The sequence below is a fragment of the Typopeltis vanoorti genome, chromosome 18 (assembly GCF_054136105.1).
Source record: "Typopeltis vanoorti isolate ZY-2024b chromosome 18, IOZ_Tvanoo_1.0, whole genome shotgun sequence".
NCBI classification, from domain to species: Eukaryota; Metazoa; Arthropoda; class Arachnida; order Uropygi; family Thelyphonidae; genus Typopeltis; species Typopeltis vanoorti.
Window position 1 is genome coordinate 59,227,612 of NC_143566.1, and position 25,074 is coordinate 59,252,685.

Sequence of the window (25,074 nt, forward strand, 5' to 3'; positions counted from 1 at the left end):
CCTATAGATAGTGTGCCAACTCTTCAACCAACAGTCATGTTGGTGAATCTCTTTAGGTAATAGATGAATATCATCACACAGTGTGAGACCACCACCATCACCCTCATTCCTGGAGACCTGAGATGGCTTGAAAAAATTCCATGTTTGGAATTTTTTCAAGCCATCTCAAAAAAAATCTTTGGAATATATAGCAGGGCAACTAAACACAACCTGAATAATCTAACCCTCAGCCTACCCACAATACTAATTCTAATGTACTACAGATTTACAACCTTTCATGTTTCAGATTTACAACCTTACAACCATTGGTGGTGGGAGGGATTAAACAAGTCTTAAATTTATACTAAATAGTTGCAATATGGAAGTAAATAGGTTTTTTCAACATTTCTTGTAATATCTTTAAACCAATGATGTAGAGTCAAAAACTCTTCTATAGACATAGAAAGCAAGGAAAAATTTTAATGCCTATAAGACTGTCTATAAAATGTGAACAGATCTGAAAAAGAAGAAGGTGTGTGTGTTTTGACACCTATTAATACAAATTATGGCAGGCTAATGGATGACCAGATTTCATTCAGGGATATGAATTTCACTTCCAAGAGAGAGAGAGATTAACCAGAATAAACATGTAATATGTTTGTATTCTTGTTAGACTGGATCATGCCATGACTGATTTTCTCAAGAACAGAGTATTCAGTGGGTAATGCTATTGCAATAAAGTTTTGAAGCTGATAAAACTTTTTTTCACTGTCTCAGTGATATTCTTTGAGTGTTTCTTTTCCAGATTTGAAAAATGATCAGGATGAAAAGTGGTCTTCTTCCAGATGATTCCTTCTGCATATACTCATTTCAGATAGCCTTAAACAATAAAAAAAAAGCAATATTCACTGCAATATATATATTAGCACTTATCAAGAAAACAGAGCATATAAAAATAATAAACTTCATGTTTATTAGAGGATTCCATTGAAATGATGAAAGAGCACAAAAAAACAAAAATGTCTGAAAACAGCACACCTGATGGTAGCAAAGTAACTAAAAAAATACAACTTGTTTCACATACAAATGGTGTTATGCAAAGTGAAATATTATGTTTAAAAAATTTAAAGATAAAGAAAGAGCTTTCTCTAAAAAACAGATCATTTGGGTATGTGGCAAAATATTATGCATATTATTTTAATCAAATTAAATGAATTGTGCAAAAAAATTAAAAAATAAATATTTATTGCTAATAAAATTCTCTCATAGCTGATGAGGAAAACCACATGGCCCACACTGACCATGCTTTGAGAAACACTGTTCTAGGGTACTACTAAATGCATCAATCCACTTAGATCTTGGGCTCTCATCACATATTCTTAAATGTCAAATTCCTTTCTAATATCTTCATTTTTAATGTGATTTTGCCATTAATGATATCTGTTCACTTCTCCATATTTTTTTTTTCTTCAGAACTCTCACATTGGTGGTCTGTAGTCATTGATCAGCTCATCTACTGCTAATGCAAATCTCAGATCCATAAGTTAAAATCTGTTTAACACCCCAACCAGCCATGACGTCTATAGACGTTCAGCAAAATCTGGATATGATTCTGTAACACCTATTGAATAACATGAATAAGAAGCGCAATTTTTTATCACTATTTCATCCACCATAGCCAGTAGAGAGGTTAAACATTTAATGCATACTTCTGGTTTAGTGTTTTTGACTAATTCCTCTCTTATTCCAATTATAAATTTATAAATAAATTTATTCAATTAGCTTTCCACCATACCACTCCATTTATTCTGATATCTATTTCTAAATTTAATTTATCGCCTTCACTAAAAATCATGCCTAAATAGCTGAAATTGTTTATTGTTCTACAGGTTCTCCATTGAGAATGCAGTTCGTGTTTTCTATGTTTCTGCCTTACACAGTTTCACTTTACCTCAGAACATTAACTATTTCATCATCTACAAGATAAGAGTGAAGATAGGATATATGGACTAGATATATTAATTTGTATAATATCTCATTTATGGGTTTCAGGGCAGCTCGTCCAATAATCTTCGTCCAATCAAAATCTCGTCCAGTAGGACATTTCGTCCATTACTTTTCTCATCCAGTAGGACATTTTGTCCAATCTTATTCATCCACTGCTATTTGTTCAACTGAAAATAATTGGACGAAATGTCCTGAAACCACCTGGGTTTGAGGTTATTCGTCCAATCCTATTTCAATTTGAAAATAATCGGACTAAATGCATTGAAAGCACCTGGGTTTGAGGTTATTTGTCCAATCCTATTTCAATTTGAAAACAATTGGACTAAATGCCATGAAAGCACCTGGGTTTGAGGTTATTCGTCCAATCCTATTTCGATTTGAAAATAATTGGATGAAATACTCTGAAAGCACCTGGGTTTGAGATTAGTCCAAGGAATTATAAGTAACTTGTGATCATTAATAATAGTCAATTGACGTTCAAATTTTTTTGTAATTTATCCTTAAAATTTGGCAGTGTTGAATATGGCAGAAATTGTGATGAGTGACAAGGGTAAACCAATGCTTTATCTTCAAAATTATTGTTATCATTTTCACTCTTATAACAAGAATAAGACTAGATAGTATTAGCGATGCAAGGTTCGTGATAGTTGCAATGCTAGGTGCATCACAACTGCCAGTTTAGACAACATCGTGGTGTATAAAGATGGCAAGGACAATCACCAACATGAATCAGGTGTGGACGGAGAGGTTGTCATGCCTCTGGTGTACGCTCTAACTCCCACAAAAACTGAGACTACATATCGGTCAATATACCAGCATGTTGTCAACACTGCAAAACAAGCAGGAATCATTGTGAATCCACATAATGTTATGATGGATTTCGAGTTGGCGAACATGAATGCTGCACGGGAGATATTTCCTAATGCAAATATAAAGTATTGTCTATTTCACTTTTCTCAGGCTCTTTGGCGACATATGGCAGCTTTGGGTCTGTCACAGCAGTATAAAGTTGCAGGAAGTCCTGAAGAAGCATCACTGCTGTTCGGCTTGCCATTCAACGACGTACTTGAGGTATTTGACTACATTGCAGAGTGTATTTCAGAAGACCTGGAAAGAATGATAGAGTATGTTGAACATGTTTACATTAGAGGGTGTCGAGCTCGAGGGCGTAGGGGGCGGAAAACCCTCGCTTTCCAACCGAGGCATGGAATGTCTATGATTTGGTTATCGATGGGACACAGAGAACCAACAATTCTGTAGAAGGTTGGCATAATAAATTCCAAAAGTTGATGGTGATTTACCATCCATCACTTTGGAGGTTCATCGATTCCCTGAAGGAGGAACAGAGGCAGAACGAATGAGATATAACAAGCCTTCTTGGAGGTCAAAGAAACAACAGGGCTCCTGTGAATAGCCTGTACCTACATAACCAAGAATGCATTTTTTCCCTAGTACAGCAATATCCTCAGTATAAGGCTGAAAACAGACTCAACACGTACCTGTGGTCAATCGCTTATCGTTTTAAGGTGAGCCCAGCCAAGGAAGTCAATGAGGAAGACTAAATTCTCCAAACACCGCAGATTTCAAAATCCATTATCTCGTTTTCACATCAATTTCCGAATTAATTATGTTGTTTCCTTATTTGATTTGTTATAATTAAATGATCACATGCATATCTTCTAGAAATAAAAACAAGTGGCTCAGAATCACTCTTGCGTTTTCACTGAGGAAAAATCTAGGTAGCCTAAGAATCGATTTGACCATTTTAATAGCAGAATTAGAAAATAAATCTTTAATTGTAGATGTGTGATCGTTCATAAACCTAATTAGAAATATGTAGGGCATAGTTACTAACGCAGCAGTTTTCGTTCATTGGTTTTCTTATGTTTTAACGATAGGTGGATGATTAAATTTATAGATTATAATTCCTTGAAGTCACTCCGCGTCAAAATTGGCAAATGTCATTGCAGACAATATCTTACCTTTTGTATGTATTTACGCAACGTAGGAAAATTTCCGCAACTTTGGGAAATGCTTACTTTTTGAATAATTTGATATTTTGTTAGGAACTCTTTCCTGTCCAACGATGTGTGAGGAAGTGTTAAATATCTTCAGAAGACAGTTTTAGCTATTTTACCCATGTTTTAATTGTGTGTCCAAAGATCAATTCCAGGTGATTTAACAGGGTCAGTTTGACTAATTGCTGTTTCCAGTTCTATCATTGGAAGGTCCTGTGTAAAAATGTCTCCAGAAAGATAGGTTCTGGATTGTGTTAGCAGATGTTTTGCAGTTTTCCTGCACTTTAGAGTAATGTTTGGCTAAGTATATTTGCCATCTGTTTGTTTAGTTACTGAGGAGATATGTTCAAAGAGTGATCAGTAGTATCCGGAAGCATTGTGTTCATTAACAATTTGATGATATTCCAGTCTTGAATGTAGTCTATTGCAGAATTCTTCCTACTTTTTTGTTTGGTTAGAAATTTCATCTTCTATGCTTTTACCATGACAATAGAAAGAAGTGAATATTCTATTCACTTCTTTCTATTGTCATGGTGGAACAGTTTACATGTCGAATCAAAGTGTGTGTGTAGGTCTAAGTTGTTGTGGGCAGATTGATGGGAATGAAATGCAAAATTTGTTGTGGGGCAAGCTTCAATGATTGTGAATTGAATTCACACAGTGAATTGATTGTGATAAATTTTTATATTTTATCTGTTACACAGCAACTTGTAGTAGGTTAGTCAGTTGACATCGATGAGACAAATTGAGATTGGACAAAATGTCCGACTGGACGAGTGTTCCGTTGGACAAACATAAAAGGACAAAAAATCTTGGACCAACTGCCCTCAAACCCATTTATGTCATATATCATTTTGAATGGCTTTCTTTTGGTACCATACTATTGCCTTTTCCAGATCTAAAAAACTTATGACACTTTGTTATAATCCCATGATTTCTTGTCTTAAAGTAAAGTTCTGATCCTGATGATGTCTATTCTAACTTGTTCTTCCCTATGTTTCTCTTATACTATTTTCTTAGCTTCTTCTTTTTCTTCTGTCTGAGGAAAGCTTTCATAAATTATACCTGGAATGCTCAGTAAGGAAATTTCCTCTGTAATTCTCACGTGGTTTTATTTTCCTTTTCACAGAATGGATACTATGGCAGTCGCAATCGTTGGGAATTTGACCTTGTTTAGATCCTCTGAATTATGCAGTATAGTCATATGAAACTTTTATACCTGAAAATTTGAACATTTCTGGTTGAATATCATCTAAGCTGCCTGTCCACATATCATGTATTTTCTACATCAAGTATTGAAAACACACTCATGAATACAATCCTTCTAAGTATTTACATACTTTCTACCACTATGCTGTTGCTATTTATCTTGTTTAATAATATTTTCATCGTCATCAAATTCCTGACATGAATGCTCAGGGGGTTGTACAGAATATATTTTGATAGTGCTACATAAAAAAGTCTTATCATTACTAACTTTCTATTGAAAGTTAGTAAAAATTTTTAGGAAAATTTTTAGAAATTTTCCTAAAAATTTAAGTTGTTATCTGTGAAGACACCAATATTATCAGATCTTCTTCTTCTTATTATTATTATTATTTATTATTAATAAATCCAGACCTCCATGGAGTCAAAAGACTCATTGCTGGACGGACACACACACACACACACAATCTATTACACACCAAGCCTATCAAAACCATGCTTTAAATTCATTCAATGTATCTGCATTCACTTCCAATTTCAACAAATGACCCAAAAACACAAACTTTATAAGCTTATTTTCGTTTTATATTAACTTTTCAATCTCCTATTTGACAAATGCTCATTTTATAGTCTTTTAGATTTTGTAAGCAAGCATTCAGTTTCCTCTCTGGGTTTCTGCATGTAAGGAATGGCATTTTATTCTCTAACTTCTTGATCAATGTCAGAGTGCTTCCAGTTAACAGTGGATTTGGAGACCTGCAAACAAGTGAAAAGGCTTATGTTTTGGCAGTACATGGTAGTTTATTTTAATGGTATTGATTACAACACAGAATGACAAGAAAATACACAAGAGAGAAGACTGTTCCAAAGAATGGCAGTGAAGATAATAAACAAAAAGGAAAATTTTGTTCTATGAGAAGCATACTAAAAGTTCCTAGCAAATAAGTCAGCAGATGCCCCAAAAGGATACAGAGAAAAATGTAAGTAAGCTAAGCTATGTGTAAAAGTAGCTAAACAAAAGTCATGGGAAAACTTTTGTAATAAAATAGAAAATAAATATCAGGAAGATGGCAAAATATTCTGGAGGCTATTGAAGAAGCTTAGAAATGGAGGAAAGAGCACTGCAAAAGGAATCAAAGATGATAAAGGTGACATGAAAAACTGAAGATAAGGATCCTGTACTTCTAGATGTCTGGAGTAATTACTTTGAACGAGTGTTAAATGAACCAAACAGTGACAAAACCATACTAGAAAATTTTCAAGAGGAATGCAAAAAAGGAGTACATATCAATACTTGAGGTAGAAAAAAAAAGGGGTCAAAAACTTGAAATGTGGAAAGGCAGCTGGAGTAGATGATATTCAACCAGAAATGCTTAAGTATGGAGGTATAAAAGTTTCACAGTGGCTCCACTGCATAATTCAGAAGGCTTAGACAGAAGGTCGAATTCTCGATGATTGGAGTAGAATGCTCATAGTAACCATCTATAAAAAAAGGAATAAAGCTGAATATAAGAACTATACAAACATACTTGAAAAGAGATTCAGAAAGATTGTGAAAGAGAAACTTGGAGAAGAACAAGCTGGGTTCAGGCCAAATAGTTGAGAAATCGTGCGAATATGACAAGAATCTGTACTTAAATTTTGTAGATCAAAGGCATATGACAAGGTGCCTAGAGAAAGCTTTTCAAAATTGTATGGGGAGAATGAGACATTATACAGAGCAATACATAGTCTATATTTAAGCTGTCAGTCAGCAAGTTAGAATTGAAGGAAATACAGGAAGATGGTGTGATGTAAAATCAGGGGTAAGACAAGGATGCACATTATCTCTACTCTTATTCATCACCTATATGGATCACATTATGAAAGAAAGTGGGATCAAGCCTGATATTAGAACTGGAGATGTCAAACTTACCTCTTTGCTTTATGCAGATGATGTACTCCTAAACACATCTAGTGCAAGTCTCCAGGATTCTCTAACTAAATTGAATAACAGCTGTAACAAATTTGGCATAAAAATCAGCAATAAAAAGACCAAAACTATAAAAATAGGCAGGAACACAACTTCAGCTGCATTCTGAATGGGGATCCTACAGAACAGGTAAAATATTTCAGCTATTTAGGCACAGTTTTTAGTGAAAGTGGCAGCTTAAATCTGGAAACAGACAACAGAATAAGTAAGGGTGGTATGGTGGGTAGCGAGCTGAATAAATTTATATGGAATAAGAGAGAAATTAGTCAACACACCAAACTAGCAGTACACATGACAGTGTTCAAACCAGTTTTAAGTTATGCATCTAAGAGTTGGATTAGAAATAAAGCACTTGATTAAAGACTACCGACCACAGAGTTCTGAGAAAAATTAGGGAAGTGCCCCAATGGCAGAATCATATTAAAAATAAAGATATTAGAAAGGAACTTGACACTATTAGTACTCAAGAATGTGCAAGCAAGTAATTTGAAGACATCCGAAATAAAGCTCATTTAATTATATCTAATTTACAAGAATTAGTACTAATAGCCACTAACCTCAACATAATAAAACTAGATACTCCATCCTGAGCTCAAGAATCAACTCATACTGTCAGTAGGAGAAAGACAAGGAAATGTCAGAGATGCCATGCTGCTCCTCCATATAAAAGCACAAAAATAATTAGAAACATAATTAGACAGCAAGATACAACTGAAAGGTCATTATGACTATTAAAGAGGAAATCAGGACATATTTACATATTCTTCTGCTCTGATAGAGATTGATAGCCAACAGTACTACTTGCACTGATAAGCTGATATGTTCCTCAGTTAAAAAAAGTTGATGAAATCACAGGATTGCTGCTTGGAAATCTGTCAACTCCATTAATTAGACTAAGGATGATGCAGCCATTTCACCTAAGTCTAAAGACATTGAAAAGTACCAATTACAGCTACTAGTTATTTGGTTTATGAAGTTCCCACTGAAAAACTAACAGACATCTTTTAAAAATAGTGCTGGTGACAACAGCTGCATAGTTAGCTAGCCTGGTTGTCCAAGTAGTTAGCATCTCCACTCTGCAACTAACATAATTCCTGTTGCCCAGCATAAGACCATCACACAACTACCTTGCTTACTAGAAGCCTGAAGTGCTTTCTAAGACAGAATTCTCAGATATCTAATCCTTAGCTCATTCATGGTGCTAAATCTATCATAGGCTTACAAACCTTTCATGTATAGGATTCATATAAAAAAAGATAATAATAAAATTAATTTTTAAAAAATGAAATATAGGTAATCAGCATGTTGCTATACTGCTAGCAAATACATATGTGCAGCTTCTCTAGATAAGTAGACAATGCTCCATTTAAAATATCCATGGGGCACATTAAGATTAATTAAGAGAACATCCTTAGAGAATTAGCACAGAATGATCCCTTCCTGCCATAACACAATAATGATTTAAAGAATATAAAAGATATAAAGTTTAAATAAATAAAAGAAGAATAAACGTATGAAAAGAAAAGTGAGAAAATCAGTATTGATGCAAAAATGCAAATACTATTATTCATTATTATCATTATTCTTTTGTATGTGTAGGCTAATTTTGGAACATGATGTTTATGGACTGCATTATTTTCATATGATGCTATTCAACATATACCACATTAGTACCATCGATGAACAGAATACTGAGTATAGTAAAAAGAAAACTGCTAATTTTAAATTTGTAGTTTCTGTGATCAGAAATTAATGTAAGAATTTTAAAAGCTGAAAAGATAATTGGAAAATAGGTAAAAGGTTTTGGCCTTGGGCAACATGCTCCACATTTGGTAGTGCAGAGATAGGGGTACTGTTGAACCTTCTAGATGACAACTGGCCATGAATGTCCAGTTGCCATTTGGAAGGAATTATATCATCTGTAGATGTAAAAGTCACAAAGTTTTTGTTCTGTCTTAATTTTATAAACTGATGTTATCTGTTAGAACGATTTCACTTTAACAATTATTTCATAAAATTCTTTCTTCCAAATTACCATTTTTCGCCTTATAAGATGTACTGCTGTATTAGACGCATCATATTTTTCATGTTGAATTTTTGGGAAAAAAAAATTGTGCGCCTAGTGAGATGCACGAATTATGCATCAAATTTAAATGTAAATATAATTTTTTTTTAAAATTTTAATACATGTATTATTCATTTATTAGATAAAAAAACAATTATTCTTAAAAATCATCAAATCATTAAAAAATCTAACATATAATAATGATAATATAAACAAAATAATTTTTATAAATTTCATTAATCTTTTCATATCTTTATTCATCTTCACTCTCAAAATTTTCTGGACTTGATTCTGTATCAGAAACTGAGTCATTGCTATCTTGAAATAATAAGTCATCCAAAAAGATTTTATAATAATATCGGGATTCACTTCATTCCATGAACTCTTCACCCATTAGCACACCTGCGAAATTGTGGTTCTTTCTCCTACCTGTAGATGCTTCCTCAAAATTTGGAGATTGCATCTAATTGATCCATTTTTCCATCACGAATCCTTGAAATTTGTTTATTGATACATCTAAAGGTTGAAGTGTGGAGGCGAGTCCTCCTGGGATTACCACTATTTTTGTGATCATTATGCGAAGTTCATTCCTAACAGCTTCAGTTTTATGGTGTCTAAACTGATTCCATACTAACAAGCAAGTTTCTGACATAAACTGCCAGGAAATCTGGACCACACCTTGTTTATCCATAACTTCATCCCTTCCTCATCTATCCATCATTTTGGATGAATATAACTTATATATTAGCTTTTATATTTACACAGTAAAATTCAAATTCTAAAAGTTTCTAAAAATCTTGATTTAGAGAAAGATGTTGAAAGTTTTTTCCCACTTGGTTAGACTATAATAAATTTTAGTTTAATCCTTTATTCAAGTGTAAGCAAACAAAGTTTGTGTCTTCAGGACGGAGGCAACTCGTGGTAAAAGTGTTGCCACAAGTTGCCTCAGTCCTGAAGATACTTCAGATGCAAACTTTGTTTGCTGACACTTGGATAAAGGATTAAACTAAATTTATTATTTCTAAAAATCAAACAATTAGATTGCAAATAAACTTCCAAGTAAAATGCAATAGTAGTCATGATTATTTATACTACAATAATTAACTTATTAGCCCTTTCAAGCCCTGGACTTATGCATAAGCTAGCCAAGCTACAGCTTAGGACTCACATTACAAGGACCCTTGCCGTAATATAGATAAAACTAAAATTTATCCAGCAGAAGGGGCACTTCTTAAAAGTTGTAAAATCTGGCTTTGAACCCTTTCCCCAGAATGCAAGCAAACAATAAAAAATAAAGTAAAAATGATCAGATTTAAGAGCCCAGAGTCCTTAGTGGGCATCAAGTATTGTCAAGTAGCTTTGGTTAGTGAGTAGAAAACCTTAACATCACTGTTTCTGGCATACTGGAAAGTTTTGTGCATCTGTATTTGTTAAGGCTTCAGTGCCACTAAAGAATTTCCAATATATACTATGCTAATATATAAAGGCTATGCAGTACCCAGAGGACACACATCCTAGGACAACAGGCATCAAGAATCACATCGACTTTAGTTTGTGTTGCTTGTGTACACACATTAGTCATACTATACTATACTCTGATGACATCTCTGCAACACGCAAAATACTGGAATTATTAAACTAGTGTTTAATTATACCCCATACTGATGTCAAACAATAAATTAGACCATACTGCTGTGTAATCATTCCATTAAAATCCCAAGATGAGTTGAATAGAGCATTTAGGCTTGCACATGCAATCATGCATGTACACACACACACACACTCTATACAGTATACAGCATTTACTGCATGATTTACAGACCTCTCTCTTTTGATGAGAGAATGTAAATGAGAAAGAAATAAGAAGAAAAACAAAATAGAAATAAACAAAGTAGCATTTGTCACCATATGTACCACATATCAAATATGTATGCTCATTCTCATACTCATTTAAAACATATAATGATTAGCAAGTTACTGAGAATAAAGATATAAGAAGATTATACCAAATTTAGAATAAATAAACACACAAGAGGCAGCAGAAGACAAAGGCGCCTAAAAAAAGGTAGAAATGGAATTAAGTATGAAACAAACAATAATACCAGCTCTTCTCAATGAACAGAATATTAGGAAAACAAACTGAAGAGAAATGAAAAAAAAAAACTGTCCAGAATTACTATGGTAATTCTGGACAGATGAGATAGATGAGTAGTAAACTCTACTCATCTACCTCATCTGCACAAACTGTCACTCCAATAAAGTTAACCGAGTATAAAGAAGCATCAAAAAATACTACCAGAAGACGTAGAATATACAGTCAATCAGATGAAGGTAGACCAAGCACAAGCAGATGAAATAAGAATAGAAGATATCAAAGGCAGGAAAAAATATTCTTTATAAAGATCCAGCTAGCAATAAGGTTTGCTTAATAGTTAAAATGAAGGTAGAATACCTGAGGAACAGAAATCATCTAAAACCATCCTCATCCATAAAAAAGGAGAAAAAAGAGAACATTGATAACTATAGACCAACATATCTTCTGTCCCCACCTCTATAAAATATTCACAAGAACCAAACTGAACAGAAAAAAAATATATATATATATAAAAAATACTATATGAAAATAGCAGCAAAAGTGTAAGCAAGATTTAAGAAAAAATTCTCCACAAACAATCATATGCATACAATAACCCAACTTTTCCAAGCACTAAACGATTAATATTGAACAACGATATATCAGGTTAATTCAACACACACATATATATAAAGAAACAAAAAACCCAGATTATTCTTTTTAATAAACCCCTTGATATGCCTCTAGGGAGAGAAGTAAGGCAAGAAGATGTGATCTTCCCCCAATCTCTTTACAACTCTAGAAAACATTCTCAAAATCACAAACCTGGATTGAGGTTTAAATGTAGATAAAGAGAATCTTAAGATACTCCTCTTTGCTGATGATGTGGTTCTGATATCTCATCAACTATCTTTTTTTTTTTTTAAATATTATACCCACACACGAAAGGCAAAAAAGGTCTATAGCAAATAAATAAATAAGAGCATAGTAATCTGTTAATATTCTTCTTAAACTGCTGGAGGTTGTAGTCCTTTGGAAATGCTTCATGAGGGGAGACTGTTCCACAGAATTGAGATGGATGGAACAAAAGATAAGGTAGCAGGTTCAGTGAGTATGCAGCCCCACCATGCAGAAACTGATCTTCTGTGGGAAAGTAGCTGAAGAAAGTCTAAGAGATGTGTCATTAATCAAGCAAAGGGCCTTTTTTTTTTTTTTTTTTTTTTGAGCAGCATCAAGAATTTTTATGGAGGTTTTAGGTATGCCACCTAATACATAAGAGGGTACTCCAAGGTTGACTGAATTTGCGATTTATACATTCAGAAAAGAAGTACTGTCTTGAGTGAAAAAGGATGTCAAATTTTTTGGAAGCAGATGATGCTATAGAAGTAATTATACTAGGAAAGGTTTGGAGTAAGAGTCAGTCTGAGATGAGAGATTTTGTACCAATTATATATTTGGTTTAATCCTTTATCCAAGTGTAAGCAAACAAAGTTTGCACCTGAAGCATTTTCAGGAATGGGGCAACTCATGGTAAAGGTGGAATAAGTTCTGATCACTTGCTTAGCATCTTCCATAATGCAAAGTACATCTCCTTGCAGACATGTATAATGCTATGCATTAAGGGAAGGGTCGCTACCGAGACTGGTTTCGGCATTTATTGAGGTCTCATCAGTGGGAGCCAGACCCATTAGCATAACTATGAATAAGGTTTGCAGTTGAAGAAAGCAGGTCAGGAAGAGAATGAGTGAAATGACAGCGCCCTCAGGGCAGAGGCATAGCTAGGGAGGGGACGGTCCACCCCAGGCGGCAATTTGAACCTATTCGAACTTTTGCAGTTAATTCTAAAGTACAGTCTCAAGAACTCATTTCCAAATATTGTAATACTACTGCGAATTTTCCTCACAATTGCTTTAAGTGTTGCTAGTTGTGAGAGGAGTTTTCCTAAACAAAATTGATTAAGAATTGCCTACATTATCATGAAATAGACTTCGCTAATGTCATCAACAATTTTCAAACAGAAAAGCAAGAAAAATAACATTTAGAATGTTAAAATGAAAGTTTTACTTCAAACATAAACATAGTGTTTTAATTTATTTTCCTATACGTCGTTTTGATTTTTTGTAGTATTTTTGGTGTGTATTGAGAGGGGCAGCAAAAGCTTTAACTACACTACTGCCTCAGGGACACCAACATTAACAGGAAAGAAGAGAAATAACACCATTACACATAGAGATTGATTTGAGAGAAAACTAGCAATCCAATTACACAAGGAACTAGAAATAATGTTGAATGAAATAAGTTTATAGTAGGTTTGGAGTATTCCTGACAAGTGGATGTAAAATAAATACTGTCATGATCACCAAATCACATTGCAAAATAAAGTCAGTCAGATAGAGTGGAAGCTACATTTATTTAGGACAAGCAATCAAAATGGATAATGATATATCATATATCAGAAGAAAAATAGATGACACAAAAAGGCTGCTTAGAAAGCTTTTAACCAGATAAAAAAAACACTACTACTACAGACCAAAAACACAGATATCAAAATAAGATCAGACCTTTATAACAGTATTATTCTACCAGCAATGACCTTTGGTAGCAAGATATGAAAAAAAAAAAAAAAAAAAAAGCTTAAAAACAATCCAAAAGGGCAATAGAAAGAAGAGTCCATAATATAAGCAAGAAAGATTATATGGACACACTGAAATAAGGAAAAAATCTGTAATTCAAAGATGTGATAAAAGCTATCTGTAACAATAAAAAAGGTGGACAGGACATATAGCATACGTGCAAGACTATAGATGGACTTCAAGAATAACTGACTGGAATCCCACATACACAAAAAAACCTGGTTCTAGACCACCTAGGAGATAAGAGGATTCTATATTAAAGTCAACTGGAGGGAAATGGAGGAGATTAGCTCATGGTATTCATAGACTGGTGTTTTTCTCTGCTGGTGGATGTTTAGCTATCTCTGTGCCATCCTTGGTTAATACTTATCTCATCACTATTTTCAAGTGGGGGTGAAGACCACTTAGTGTACTTCAGTGATATTAAAATTCAGTCCTGATTTTATTACCTGCAAGAAAAATCCTACTTTACTCCCACACTTATTTTTGCTAATATTCTGATATCCTTTCAAGATCAGTTCCCCCTTGTTGGGCTGAATGTCACATCCAGCTTATTCTGGCACAAACATACTGCATCAATAGCCTTCTCAGCCTCTAAAAAACTTGTTCATTTTCGTTCAAAACATTACTTCTCTCCTGCCCAATTGCTAATACTCTCAGATCTAACCAACCTTGGAATATCATTCTCATACTTGGGACAATGTGCCAAAAACCTCCTAAAAATTCTTGATGACGTATAGGAAAGGGCAATCTGCTTAACTGATGACCCTTTTCTCACAGACTCCCTTCAGTCATTTTCCCCATAGGTGCTCTGTTTCTGCATTATGCCTTTTCTATTTTAAATACTTTCATGGGCATTGTTCTGCTGAGCTGCCAATACCATTCTTCTACTTTCTTCAAATTTTATAAGACCTAGAGAAGCCACTGGTCAACAACCATTCATTTTTCATCTTCAAACATACCAAATGAACTTCTCATCATTTTCCTTCATAGTGTCGATCTCTGTTCTTGAGCAGTCTTTCCTATACTGTTTTCCCTAGTGGGTAGAATCCCCAACTTTTTAAAGAAACAGATTAATAAATGACTTCTTTCTCCTTAATCACTGTCCACACATTGCACTGTTATGATCTTTCATGTGTGGGATCATTATATGTAATTAGTTTTTTTTTTTTTGGGGGGGGGGGGGAAGTATGCAACAGTATGGCATCTTGGCACCTTTATTATCTGTTGGGCAGATATTTCCCATATTTTTATTTATTTTTAATATATTTTAATTTTTATTAAAATTAGCAAATGCATTTTATTTATTTTTATATACATTTGTTGTGTGTTATGTTTGTATTCCAAAAAATCTTATCAGACTAGGAAGTAAAAAATATCAGTAAGTAGTTTTTTAGCATTCTTTTCATATCCTTTTAATTTTAAATTTTCCTACTGGCAAGAATGAATTATGCCACCTACTGTTTTACAAAAAATACCCACTTTATATCATTAAATATTTGATCAAGAAATATCTTTAAAAAAAACCTAATCAGAAGGTACAACTTTTTTGTTTTTTAATGTGGCTCCCTGCCCATGAAAGGCTATATATCTATAGTATAGGTATCCCTTGCTTAACGCGGTTTTGCTTAATGTGGGATTTGATTAACGCTGCAAAACTAATTGCGGCAATCCCTTGATATACGCTGCAAGAGTTTTGATTAATGCGCCTTTACCCTGCAGAGCTCGCAGCTGATCTAACAGATACATGCAAAATGTTTAATATAAATATTCTTAAGCACTTCAGTGTATAGTTTGGAGGTCATGAGTAGCTGTGCATTCATATGTTATGAGTGATATTCCGCACTGTTTTTTTGCTTTTTTTACATAACATGTGTTAAACATGTTATGTAAAGGTTTGTGATATTCGACAGTAAATTATATCTGAGAGATACCACGACCTCCGATATCAGTATAGTATGGTTTAGTTGTTGTTTTTTATTTTTGGTTCAATAATTTCTAGATTGTAACTGAAAATAAATAAACCATCATGTATTACTGAAATAGAGATAAGGAAAGTGATCTGGAGCTTGCTCCACCTTTACTACGAGTCGCCCATAAGGTTGCTTATGCTTGCATCCACCGAAACTTTTAGTTTTTATATATTCGGCATGAAACTCTTGTAGTTTCTATATTCGGCTATGAAATAATGTTGGATTCAACATCCACTTAATTTGTACCATCATGTATTATATTTGCAGTGTTTTTTCTTTATGTTTTATTCCTTGTTTGCCGAGGTCTGAGGAGTCATTTTGCTTGTTATCGTAGAATTTATGCCGATAAAAAAAAAAAAACTAAAACTGTTCAAATGACTCTTGATAATTTCTTTTGATAAACTTTGCATTCATTTTTTATCTTTCCTAAAAGAGTACCATATAAAACGAATTATTAATACAGTAATCAGTCATGGACGAATTGTAATTTTGACCATTGATTATTAGATTTGATTAATGCGGTAACATAGAGGAGTTAATTAACCGTGTTAACCGAGGGATACCTGTATATTCTTTCTTGCAAGGGTACATGGTGGTCAGCATTCACTGTGTAGAATTTATGGAGACAAAAACACACGTGTTAGAGCAACTACTTTATTACAATTAAGAAAATAACACTAGACATTTCAACCTCTATATTAAAGTCATCATCAGGAATACATATATATGGACAAGACAGATTACAGTAACAGTACAAGCATGCTACAGTATAATGTTTGTTAACTGTTTACACTAGACACCTGACTTCTGGTGAAGAACAGAAAAACATGAACAAAAAATGAAATAAAATAAATTAATACATAATAAGTATAATAATATATAGAGGAAATAATATAAGAAAAAAGTAGTGAAAATGGAACTACATCAAATGCACCTCTACAGGCTAGTTATCTTTAGGTTTTCCTGTCTTGAAGTTCTGCCATCATGTTCTTCTGGATGCTATATGGATCTTCCAGACTCATGGAATTGATAATCCACCATTCTTGTTGAGATTAGGAGGATGAATCAGCATCTCACAAACTTCCTTGAATTTTCTTTCAAATTGGGTTTTGGTGTGATGTAGGGACTTAGTGCCTTTCCATTTAATTCTGTGAGGTGGATGGCTGGGCAGGCCTGTTTTACCATAGTAATGGAATTTAATGTGGCATTTGCCTGTAGTATATTTGTACCTTGGCAGGGATAAGGATTTTTTCTTCTTCTTTTTTTTTATATTAATTTTATATTTTTTGCATTGTATTTTTTACACAAAAGAATTTTTTATTACACATTGCCAAATACTGTATACATCTTCCTGTATGCAGTACTTCCTACCCACCATAACTCCAAAGATATCTAGCATCGTAATTTACTCCAAGCATAATTCCACAAATATAATATTCTGTTGGATATCTGATCATGCAAAAGTGCATCATTTTACAATTACTAATATTGAATTAAAAGTCATTATCATTTTAATTAGTATGCCTAATTAACCTTTCTGTCCTAGTGATTCCAATTGGAATCACTAACTGTCTTGGCTTTCATAGCCCATATTATGTGGCGAATGATTCCAATTGGTATCGTACGTTGTAGGTATGTATTATACGTATAAATCTTACCAATATTGGTTTTTATGATTTAGTAGAATAATATGCGTATATTGGATTATAGAGTATAAGCTCAGAAGTTGAATATTTGCTACCAGAATATAATGATTCCATATGGAATCAGTCAGAATTCCTATCCTGAAATGTATTTTTCATCAAAATACTTGATACTCTTACTTTTTTAGACCTAAAGACAAAATAAATAGAAAGAAAAATTTTTTCACTTGCAAAAAAAAAAATTCAGGTCAGAAAGGGTTAAAATGCTTTACCATTCCTCAAAAATGTTAATAGAAATTAATGGCAACAATAACAACGAGTCTTACAAAATGGAAAGAGGCATGTGTGTCAAGGCTGCATGCTTTCGCTGATGCCTTTTAACCTATATTTAGAATATATAACACTCTTTTAGCCTTGGAAAACAGTGGTATTGGAATTACAGTTGTGCCAAAAAAAAAAAATCAATAACCTTAGATTTGCTGATGCCATTCACCAATTAGCAGAGAATGAGCATCAGTTACAAGAATCAACAGATAGAGTTTCAAAGAATACTTAGTGATTATGGATTAAAGATCAGCATTCACAAATCAAAAACAACGGCTTTAGGCAATAAGCCTATGAAAATTTCACCCACTTTAGCAGTAGGTTGCTTTAGTTGTGCATACCGAAGTATGCATTGCTAAAGCAACTGTTGCCCTTCAGAGGTTGCAGCTACTTCAGAAGGAAAATAAAATACAGCTAACTACAATTAAGACTCTACCTCATCAACAGCCTTGTAATTCTGTTTTACTATATGGATATGAGAGTTTGGCATTGCTAAAAGAAGATAAGAAAAGACTATTTGCCTTTGAGATGAAGTACTATAGAAAACTTTAGAGGATACCATACATATCACATGTAGCAAATGACAAGGTTAGAAGAAAAATCCACTCCACTGCCAGAACACAAAAAACTATCATCACTAAAATATGTTGAAAACAGCTCTGGTGGCCAGATCAGATAGTTTACCTAAAATAGTACTTGATCCTAGCTTGACTTATGATAAAAAACACACTACGGGAAAACTATAATCACCTGGATATATAATATTAGAAAATGGACTAATTCTCTGTTTTCCACTCATTTAAGGAGATACCAAGACAGAAACACCGGGAGAGACTATGTCAGGACTTGTAAATGCTGTATATTAATAGCATCTCAGAGTTCCCTGACCATCTTTGCATCAGCAAACAATTGAATATCTCCAGTCAGACCCTTCCCAATATCATTAATAAAAAAGACTGAACAACAATGATCCAAGGACTGATCTCTGGGGCATATCACTTGTCACCTTAAATCTGGCAGATTCACCCCCCCCCACACACACACATCACTTTCTGATACCTTCAAATTCATCAAATGCATCCATCAAATGCAGAAAAATCAAATCTGACCCTATTACTTCAGAAGCATAACCTGTTTCTGTAATGAAATGTAGCTGTGAACAAGCTGACAAAGAATGCTATCCACAAAAAAAAAAAAAAAAAATGTGGTGGTGGCAGTGGCAAACATATTCATGGCTGGTGGATATATGTCAACCTACACTCACTAACCACTTCGAGTGGGTGCTCTCAGCACAGAATGAACTGGACCCAGCTATCATTCAGCATAGTTTGGATAGTTACAACTGAAGAATATAATAATGGTGATGGTGACAATAAAACTGACAGCAACAATGAAGGAGCTTCTTTTTTTAACCATAGCAATAGTGAAAATGACTTTACAGAATTTGCTAACAATGATTAAAGGACTTATATTAGGAACAATTAAAACATTTTAAGTTTATTATCTGACATTTAATCACCAATATAAAGATACATTTTATTGAAAAAAATTATTAAAATCATATTATCTGAAACTCTTAATAGAGCTCTTCGGTGCATATTACACACACGAATTCTACCTTCAAATATATGTCTAAATTATGCCTATGCATTATACACAAGGGCACATTATACTCAAGATTTTACAGTATACTGAGTCAGTTCAAATTCAATACTCCAGGGCAAACGTGGAAAAACTGCTTACATATTTGAGGAAGTGATGGTTGTGGTGCACCCAAAACCTCATTAGCATTGTTTGACACTATTCAGAAGAGGACAATCAGATTAATTGATGTCCCCCCCCGCCATCTTACAGAATCACTTGAGTCCCATTTCTGCCTTATGTCTCTTCTATAGATACTTTCATGGCCAATGCTCTGTTGAATTAGCCAGTATCATCGCTCCACTTTCTTTTACAGCTGTAAGGCCAGCTGGTAAACATCCATTTACCACCCATCTCCAAACTTATTGAACTCCCCCTTCTCCTCCTCCACCATTAATTCTATCTACCTCTGTTCTTTGGAATAGTCTCCCCTCTTCTTCAAAGACTACACCTTCAGCTATTTAAAAAAAAAACACATAATCAAATTTCTTATTTCTTTTTATTATTTTACCAACACACAGCACATGTGCCATAAGTCTTACAACCTTTCCTTTGTGGGTCAGATATGTATATATGAGGATGCGCTGAAAAGTTGTAATAATCACCAAGAAGGAATTAAGGTAGAACCATGTTACTTACACATTAGTCTACACATTCACCACAAAGTGTTATATGCTTGTTACAATGCTGCTGCATCATTTGCAATCCTCTGGAAAAAAAAAGTCTATCCCTTGTTGCACAAACCAGTCCTCAGCTATAGATACGACATCATCTGTGGTAAATTTTGTTCCTTTCAAGTGTTTTTTTAATTTGTGAATAGGAAATAGTCAAATGGGCCCAGGTCTGGTGAATAGGGTGGGTGAGGCAGACAACGAAAGCCCAAAGTTGTGTAGTGTCCATTGGATTTCATGAGCAGTGGGAGCAGGTGCATTGTCCTGCAAAAACAACCTGCAGTTTTCCGCAGCATTTTTTCCTTGAGCTGTTGAATAAACTGCTGCTGTAACGGTTTCACCTTTTTTGAGGTACTTGGTAAGGATTACACCATCCATATCCCAAGTGAAACAATGGCAAGATCCTTCCCTGCTGACTTTTGGGTTTGGAACTTCTTTGGTCATGGGGAACCTTTGTGTCTCCACTCCACTCGCTGTTATTTGGTTTCTGGTTCAATAGCAATGAAGCCATGTTTCATCAACAGTCACAATACAAAAACATTTGCACCTGATTCCTCAAAATGACCCAAAATCCCTTGAGATTACAGCACACGTTCTCTCTTTTGGTCAACATTCAAACATTTGGGGACCTACTTTGCTGAGAGTTTCTACATGTCCAGATGTTGGTGGATAATGGCCCAAACTCATTCCCTTGATATTCCCAGGGTCTTTGCAATGTTTTTGGCTGGTATTCATCTATCATCAAGGATATTGGCATGCACTGCATCAATGTTTTCAGGTATGATCTTCCTGACCCGGAGGCATCTGTTCTCTCAGGATGCTCAGTTTTAAACTTGGCCACCCATCTGGCAGCTGTTGGATATGCTGGGGCACAGTCCCCTAAGGTCTCAACACAAAGTCTGGTGAATCTCAGTTGTGGACTTTTCTTGCTGCATGAAAAACTTGATGATAGCCCACACCTCTGTGTCTTCAAATTTCTTCAAAACCTCTGACATGTCTTCTTGTATATCCTAAAAGAAAAAGAACAAATTATTATAATTTGATGAAACATGGGGAGGGTTAAAGGATTTTAAGATATGTTTTTTCTTGTGGTTATGTCAGTTGTTTACTGTGTAACTGTGGTTATATCAGTTCTAGGTGTTTATTAGAACTTTTAAACCCCCCCCCCCTCATATGAATGTATAAAAGTATGGTCAAAAGAATGATGATTCTTTTGGCTTTATTTGAAAGAAGTGGATCTGAAAAATCTAGGACACAAGCAACAATTATCAAGACTCAATCATAGACAAGTTAGCAAATCTTATACAGAAGGTGAATTTTTCATGTTCTGCTTTATAGGTAAGTAAAATCTTTTTTACTTACCTATAAAGCAGAACCACCAGTGAAAGAACACAAGCAATTTAAAGACAAAATGCACTCACTACATAGTAGCTGTCTCAGCATACTCTTGAACAACAACAACAACCTAATCAAGAAGTTTTTAAATCCAAGGCAAATTTTTATTTAAAAAGAATTACAAAATAATTAAACTGAAAAAAAGTAGAACTTTTTTTATGCAGAACTGCAATTAGCACCTAGAATATAATTATGAATTGTATGATAAGCTTTGTTTAGCATAATTAATATTATTAATATTAGCATTACTTCCAAGCCTCCATGAAATCCGAAGACTCATTGTGAGAGATCAAACTTTCACATACTACAATAACAATCATACCTTGCCTTGAAGATATTCAGCATAAGAACACTCACTTTGGCATAGCCTTCACTCATTCACAACCCACCATCAAGAAATCTCCTGTTCTTGTTTACTCACATGATCTTTATATAGTTTCTAGAGTTTCTATTTGATCAGCTCCTCTCACCTCTCCTATCTTCCAAGCTCTATAGACCTTATTCCCTTGATCTTCCTCAATTCAACATTCCTGAGAAAGTTTTAGTTATTGCCTCTATACTCTCTCCAATAGGGGAAAAAATGCTTCAGTTGAGGGTAAATGACTACCAAAAAACCAATATGATGAGAGAATACAACCAGAGATTAGAAAAGGAGCATTTTTTTTCACATGTTCAGAGATGTTCACATTTTTTCTTAAGTAGGTTTAGATAGTGGTCATCCTCAAATTCCTGATGTGTACCCTCAGGATAGTAAGTAGTGCATGTAAAGTTTACATTACTACTAACTAGCTATCAATTTTTCTCCAAATTAGTCTAATCTGTCAGGGCTCCAATATTGTCATATTACATTTCAGATCTTCTAATGCACTTCTAAGCACACCAATCCACCTAGATGTGGGTATTCCTCTGGGTCACTTTTTCCTGCCATCAAACACTTGTTTTCCTAAACTTTCCTCTCACATTCCATTTAAGTGATCATGCTACTTCAGAGTGGATCTGCTCACACATTCCTGACTACTAACGATGTCAACTTCCTTGCTAATTATCTTTATTTTTAATATGATTCTGCCATTAATGACATCTGTTCACTCTCCTACTTTTTCTCAGAACTCTCATATCTGTGGTCTCCAGTTTTTAATCAACTGTTTTATTTCAAACCCAGCTCTCAGATCCATAAGCTAAAAATTAGTTTGAACACTGTCTTATATATAGTGTTTTGATTAATTTCTCTCTTATTCTAAATAAATTTATTCAGTTGACCCTCCACCATATCAGATTTGCTTATTCTGTTGTCTATTTCCATATTTAATTTGCCATCTTCACTTTACTTATGCCCAAATAGCTAAAATGTTTTACTTGCTCTATAGGCTTCTCATTCTGAATGCAGATGATGCTCCCAAATACTCCTGCCTATTTTCATTTCCTTAATATTTCTGATTTTCATGCAAAATTTGTTACAGCAATTATCCTGATTTAGTTTAGGAATCATGCACATTTATACATATATTTATTTAGAAATATAACATCAGTTATCATAATATAACATAATATAACAGCAATTATCCTGATTTAGTTTAGGAATCATGCACATTTATACTGCATTTATTTAGAAATATAACATCATCTGCATGAAGTACTAACATCCCAATCTTGATAATATTTAATGCAACTTTCGTTCATAATAAAATTCATATAAATTATGAATAATAACAGCAATAGCATGCCCCCTTGTCTGACACCTGATTTTGTAACTTTTTCCCATGCTTCTTTCAATTCTAACTGCTGACCTACAACTCAGATATACAAAGGGTATTATTCATATATCCTTTCAATATCCAAAACTTAAATCCAGATCATTGTTATATTCTCATAATTTCTCAACTATTTGTCTTAATGAAAATAACTGAATTTGCAATCATCTGAAATTCAATCCTCTGACCAGGTATTCTGAATCATGCAGCGTATACTCTTGTAAAACTTTCATATTTCCATATTTGAGAATTTCTGGTCAAATACCATCTACTCTAGCTGCATTTCCATACTTCAGGCTTTGATACATTCTGCATTGATTGATACTCATGATTGCATTCCTCTTGAATATTTTCTACCATTGTTCTGTCACTTCTTGCTTCATTTAACAATCTTCCGGCATAATTACTCTGATCATCTAGAATATCTATCTTCTGTTTTCATGCCACCTTTATCATCTCTGATTCATTTTACAGTACTCTTTCCTACATTTCTAAACTTTTTTTTCAATAGCTTCCAAAACATTTTGCCACCTTCCTGATATTTATTTCTATATTCTTACCAGTCTTCTCAAGAGTTTTGCACTAATTTTACACATTACTTCACTTTCTTAAATTTTTTTCTATATTTTCTAGATACTGATACTTGATCAGAATTAAAGCCAAAGTAAATGATGCTATGAGGACAATATGCAAGACCAGATGCAGCATTTACACCCTTCAGTTGAAAAGATTTGAATTTGAACAGATCTTTCCAACTGAAGAGTAAATGCTCCACCATTCTTGAGTGTACAAGAACTATGAAGGTGCTGGCAGAATGATGTGGTTTCACTTAGTTCCTTTATTATACACATATTACAATATTAAAATTTTTCTTCTTTGTTAATAATGATATTTTATTCATTAACTAAGAATTCATAAAATATTTTATTAAATATTGCTATTAAAATTGTAATGTCTTAACAATTATTGTAATAAAATACTACTGAAGTATAAATCCTCTGATGCCTTTTTATTCCCAAGGGAAGTAGGCAGAACTCACTTAGCTCTTCTGGAAATTAGTTAGCTTCTTAACTAATCTCTGGAAATCAGCAGGCAGCTGGTCTCCACTCAGCTGTTGCTGATAGCAGAGCCCATGACTACTAATGATTTCAGAGGAATCACAGCAAGAATATGACAAACTGAAGTTATAGATTAAAATATCATTAAAACAGAATCTCAAAAATATATGAAGCCCATGGCCAGCAGCAATATGCAAGACTACAAAATATTGTGACAATGTAACAAACTTGAGAAAGCATCTCTCAATTAACTATACTTATTTCAATAACAAGAAATGTAACAGTTTATTAGTATATGTTATAGAAGTAGATTAAATTAAGTTTGTGCTTATCTCTAATTAATGTCTAGGTTGCATTTAGATAGCAAGAAAGCATTCAGGTTGGTTAAATAAATGAAACAAAAATTTGTACCCATAGCACATTGGTGAAGAGCAACAAAGTGTTGTGATGAGCTATCATGGTTGCAGCAGCTGTGTGCTGCAAACTGCAGCTAACAGAAGTAAGTAACAGCAAGAACTTTAAAGTTTATAATTTTGACATTCTTTAAGAAAAATCATAAAATCTCAAAAAAGTGAAAGAAAACAAATTAGGAGAATGGATAAAAAATGAATCTCCTACCTAAACTGGAAGGATTGGCAGGCAGTTTAGGATCAGTAAATCACTA

The 25,074-nt window shown here is 33.9% G+C and overlaps 1 long non-coding RNA gene across 1 annotated transcript in view; it reads right to left on the reverse strand.

The window, feature by feature from the left end:
* Positions 1 to 439: 439 nt before the first annotated feature.
* LOC150096702 (uncharacterized) overlaps positions 440 to 25,074 on the reverse strand; it is a 48,679-nt gene continuing 24,044 nt past the window's right edge. Inside the window, exon 3 of the long non-coding RNA XR_016549843.1 lies at positions 440 to 858. This is a non-coding gene — a long non-coding RNA (uncharacterized LOC150096702). The remainder of the gene's footprint in view (positions 859 to 25,074) is intronic.